We start from the raw sequence: 6,072 nt of genomic DNA, 5'->3' as shown, positions 1-6,072 counted from the left end.
GTTGAATTATCGATTGGAAGGGAATTAAAAAAGAAGAAAAAATAAGAGAAAACAGGGACTGTTGTTTCGTTCACGTGTATCATAGATTATATCAGCGCCACCCTATCAATTTCCACCCTCGAACAATATCTGGCAAACGGGAAGATATCGAGTGCCTTGGGGGCGGGATCCCTTATGTGTCTTGTCGTATTATAAAATATTGACATGCATACTTCGTTCACGGTAGATATTTTAGGTGACGCAAACCTCTATGCCAAGGTAGATGGGGACAGGTTTAATAATGTAGCAGACGATTTTCAAGTTTTCCCTGAATGTTCTTCATTCCAGTCTCCTCGTTTCGCTCTGTCACCCCACGAATCTTCCCTTAGCTCTTCGATTCTCGCGTAACGCACGCCTGCCCTATTTCTTTTTCCTTAACTCTCGATGCTGCGGGAATCTATTAACGCGACACACTAGTCTCTTCTCTTAGAAAATCATCGTAAAGCAGAGAGATATTAAAATTAGTGTCTTTAATTTTCGCGAGTAATGATCCCTCCTTAAATTTACAATTTTAGACTGCAGCGTGTAATGGATTTACACTACTGCCAAAATGCACCTAACCTAATTCAACTCGACGAAATTCCAATTCCGTTTATAAAATTCAAAGGATTCTCAATCATTCACGCCTAATTCATTTCTTCTTCGCATCTTCACGGATGCGATTAAACTTCTGAGCGGGAATGAACGTACATTTCGATTGCACTCGAATCACGCGCAAAATTATGCGATATCTAAGAGAACCGATCATATGGAATGTAAAACAGCTAATTTTCCACTAAATTAAAACGTAAAATAAATCCTGCTTCTATTAGGTGTACAAATTAATTCGGTGCTTTTTTTCATAAACTTAAATATTAATTTACAAGAAATCCGGCGCAATTTCAATGTTTAAAATTATCTCCACCACTTTGAATGACTTTTGTCTATTTCTAATTCCCTCTCTGAAAGCGTATGTCGATTTTGAGTTGATAAAGCGTTCGAGACTTTTTGAAAAAAGGCACCGAATTAATTTGTGCACCTAATATATAGACAAGAATCCAACGATATCTGAAAATAGTAGTAACCAGAAAATATAAAATAGCCTATTTCTCGTATCAAGTATTTCTCTGTTAAACAATTGTTGGATTATAAGGAGAAGTGAGTATGTGTCTGTGTAATAGTAACAGCAAAAATAACCAATATACTGAGACAGATTAATATAAATATATACATAGACGCTGATACGTTTTTTTTTTCTCTGCGTCTTATCGATGTTTATTTGATTGATTGCATAGCGACGTGCCTTTCTCGCGTATCAAAATAAAGAAGATTCATAATTAAAATAATATCTTTTAATTTATTACCATAATTCTAACAACAATCACATAAAATAACGTCCATATGACAAATAACATTGCCTAAACTGTCCCCAAGTGTATATTTGCAATTTGTAAACATCGACGCTTCATAAAAAGAAAAATAACAAGAATTCGGTATAACTAGATTTTCATCTGAAAACCGTTAATTTCTTACAAGTGGCTCTAATAATTTGACCACCCGCTGTACATCGATATCTTCGTTCTGATAATTACATTTTGTTTAATTAGCATCCCCTTAAAACCAGTTATCCGAAATGTCGCTCGCAAGAATCGTAGCAGACACTTATCAGCGGAATGGCCGATGGGAAATAACGCGATCGCGTCGGTTCGCCGTAACTTGAAGAAAAATGACATCTTAGGGTGGTAGGAAAAAAAGAAGGACGGCAGGGTGGTATAGGCATTGCACCAGTATCGGCCGGCGTCCCTTCAATAACCTCGATACAAAATTCTTTTCACCGTCGGGCTGAATGCCTATAGGAAATATGTGAAAGGCCGTCTGATTCAGACGGTCCAGTGTTGGCTCAGGCCTTTCTGTGCCTATACGGAACGGCCGGCGTTTGCAAGGCGTCTATAAGCCACGGGCTGCCGTAATGAAACATAAATTATTCAATCGAAATCAGCCGCGTGCACCGAGGCGGCCAGTGTTTTTCGCCGAAAATGGCCTTTAAACCGAACCCTCCAAGCTTCTGGCCAGAAGAGAAAAAGGCCGAGGCAGCAGCCTCTCTCTCCGATCTTTTCCTTTTCTGCATCGCTGCAGACTACTCGTTCCGAACGATTTTACGTTTTCATGGGCCGCCGCGGCCCGCGCGGTGGCCGTCTCGTGTTTGCGCATTTTTTTTATTACGCCCGTTTGATCGAGCGTGCACGTTTCTTTCCTCTCTTTCTGTACTTCATGCGTAGAGACGCGATTTTGGTTTTTCATTTCGGGGATAGCTTTAATTACACGCGCACGCAAACGCCGCGCCGCGCCGGTGCAGTTTTCTTTCGCGAAAACTTGCCGTACCGGCGCAAACGACACGTGAACCTGTGTCATAGTTTTTCTTTACTCGTCGTGGAAGAGTAGTTTTGCGTTATTAGACTAAAGATCGAACTTTGATTTACGTTTTTTTTTGGGTTAATGCCACTTTGTCGGGTGTCGCACTTTTGTCTCTAAGTGAGTTTCTGCTGGTATGAAGAGTTTTGTAACGCTTTGAAGAAGCATTCGAATGTTCCAAGCAATTTTTATTTTACAAATATAATTTTAAGTAATTACTATTCTTTGCGTGTCTGTAAATGATTAACTGTAAGGTTCGTAAATTTGGAAGAAATAGTTTTGAAGGATAGCTTTCGATTGTACCTAATTTCTTACCTTAATATACGAGTTATTATATTAACGGCTTAATAAAAATTCTTCATTTCGAATTCGTCGTTGTCGAAATTTGTAAACTGGAAAATGACGAGAATTTGAAACGATGAGCTGTTATATCACTGGTGTAATAAATGTGCAATAATAAAAATTCTCTATTTCGAATTCGTTGTACAACTGTGTAAGTTGGAAAATAATCACAATTATTTGTACACCTTAGAAAATGCAATCAATACCTAGAAAATTGCATTCAATTGAAAACGAAAAGAAAAAATACATATCGTCTTAATTGAATTCAATATTCTTTTCTTTACGCTGTTCCATACGAGTTCACGTGTATTACGAATACCTCCTTGCCGTGCTTCCGCATTGGAGGTGCCCTTTAAAATTGAATGCGAACCTCGATTCCGGGTGTGTCGACGTCGATAGGGAATGGAACACGCTTAGGCGGGGCCTTCGAATAAAACATATACGTAGACGCGTCGTATAGAAAGGGGAATATTCTTGTTCACGCATTGTAGCCCTTCCTGACATTCAATGTTTCCCAAATTTCCACTACTTAGGGACAGAAATGGTATTTGAAATTTCGATTCAATTCTGCAGCGCGTTGGAACGGTACAACAGTCGATAATGGAAAAAGGTACAGTTGATGGAAGAAATGTTATATGGCACACAATTTGAAAAATATTCGTTACTGTAAAAAAAGAATCAGGATAAACATGAGAAAAATAAAGAAAAGGAAAGATGTGCGTTTATACTGATTCAGTTATGGTTGCTAGAAGTGTCGGTTGAGATTTGAGGGGTTTCTATACCGGCTAAATCAATCGATGTTTTCGCTTAACACAGTGATGTACGACTATGCTACATTTTTTCTTTACAAACTATACTTGTCATCTGCTTGAGCTTCTGAGTAATTTCCTTGCGACAGTTATGGAAATGAAAAATAATCACCAATTTAATTCGAATTTAATTGGTGTTTTACGATCGTCCTATATTTCTTCCACCAACTATACCTATCACCTCCTTCAGATTTTCAGTAATATTCTTATAACAGTAAATGCAAAATAACCACGAGAAAAAAAACTTGAAAATTTCCAACAAAGCTCTCTTTCTCTCTGGACTATACCTTAACATTTAGGATGGTATACGTGCAACGGCATGTTTGTTCCATAAAACACACGACGTCTCATCGTTCCGAGCGTGCAATATGACTTACCGGGGACGCGTATATAGATTTTTATGCAAATTCTATTGATATCCGATCGTGGTTGACGATAGCGCACGGAACGTGCACGTCGTGCTGGCTGCAGTTGGTGGGAAATTGAGTAGAACACGTGACATCGCCACGTGAATGGCCACCACTACTACTATTGGACGTTGCCGGTCGAATGGTCACTCCGATTGGTTGAGTCTTTAGACTTGAACGCGGACGTGGGCTAGGGGGTAGATCGCGATTAACGCGGTCCAACTCACCCTCCCTTCCAGCCGCGAACGAAACACGGCAACCCCGTTAACTCTGTGCACCAGCCTTTTATCAAACGTATGTGTTTTAGAAATTATACGTACTCGTGGATTTATCGAGCGATGCACGCGCGGAAAATGGGAAAATGGTACCCCCCCCCATCTCCCCCACGATCTTTCGTTATCGGGACTGATTAAACGCCTGTTCAATTTTATACAGGGTGAATCGAGAAAAATTACTCTGTCTAAAAATTTTTCGGTACTTGGAAATGTTGAAATTTGTTTGCAATCATTCAGATTACCTTCTTATACCTATGAAAAGGGTTTGAAAATGGTTAGAGATTTTTTCGAATGAAAGTTGTTTAGTTAGAGAGCAGATCTTTCGCGGATGGTTTTCATAGCGTTCGTTTGCTAAGAGTAGCTTTTAAAGTGAGCACAAGGAAATATTTTTTTAAAGCCACTATTGGAACATAGGAATACTTACTTTCGGAAGACACTTTTAGACCAAGTAACTTACGTTAGAAAAATTCTCACACTGAATTATCCGGTGTTCAAGTCTCTCTATCGGAGATAACACTGCAACAAATTAACATTCGCGCTACCTTTTAATTAGCTTTTTCTTGTTTTTTTTTTTTTTTTGGTAAACGTAAGAGTGCGTGACCTAAGATATGCGATTACTAGGCTGGCGTGAAACTCAGATCAATTTGAAATATAACCTCCTCGTTATTAATAAAATTTACATTTACAAGGGCGAGAAAGTGGTCACGGCACGACACGCGCCACGAAAGACCGCTTCGGTACAGTTAAGTAGGGTTTCCGTGATTATGCTCGTGATCCGTAACTAACGATTCTAAGGACACCGATGGTGTGCAAATTTTTCTCTTATTTCGAACCTCCGTTACAATTTTATTACTCTAACGTAACTTTTAGAAAAGTTTATTTCACTCCTTCGATTCTAGCGAAGTACAGATGCGCTTGAAGCGTTCTGAACATTTTTTTAAATTACTCAACTTCCCTTGTAAATACAGAATAAGGTTAGGGTAAGAAACATTGTAACCCTAATCACTTAGGTTGGAGTTTAATCGACAATTATACGGGCTATAAGCGTCTATTTAATTTTTCAGTAATTAACTCGAGGAAAATCTTCGATAAACTAATAAAATGACATAAATGTTAAAAAATCGATCTGGTATGATCCACGTGTTCATACTTTCTATAATTTAACCCTAATGCGTTCTTCCGTTTGACTATACACTCAATGTCTTTGGGTCGAAAAGGACCCATAACGTCCTTGGGTCAAAAGAGACCCATGAAGTCTTTGAGTCTTTTTTGAACCAAAGACCTTACATGCACCCTTGTAAATATAGAGTAAGATTAGGACAAGGGAAATTGTAACCCTAAGGGGACACTAATAAAGATGTACAATACATATACATGTACCTACTCAATTTCCTCAAATGTACTCGAAAATGTCTTCCATTGGATGAAAGTTAACGCGTCGCCCATAGAAGCTGTTCTAAGCCGTTACAGGGTTTGATTACTCGTTATCGAGGTAACTCTACCGTCGTCTGGCATCTGATAAAGGTTCGCGAGTAATTATTAATCATAGACCGGGCAGTATAACGATCCATCCGAGTCTTATCTCGGTGTCGAGTGATGTATGCAAGTGGCCGAGGCCTGTGCCCAGCAAAGGGAGGTGACGGTGTACACCACACCATAGTTGACCGCTAGTATTCGTCGTCGTCGCGTTGCCGGTTGCTACTTGGTCGCTTGGGGTTGCAATACTTCACCAAGATAACAACTAATAATCGATAGTGGCATTGCCAGGTACGCAGCCAGGTACATGTACATAAGTACGGTCTCGAAAAG

This window comes from Habropoda laboriosa, unplaced genomic scaffold (genome assembly GCF_001263275.1).
Source record: "Habropoda laboriosa isolate 0110345459 unplaced genomic scaffold, ASM126327v1 scaffold65, whole genome shotgun sequence".
Classification (NCBI taxonomy): domain Eukaryota; kingdom Metazoa; phylum Arthropoda; class Insecta; order Hymenoptera; family Apidae; genus Habropoda; species Habropoda laboriosa.
Note: the sequence above shows the minus strand (reverse complement) of the source record.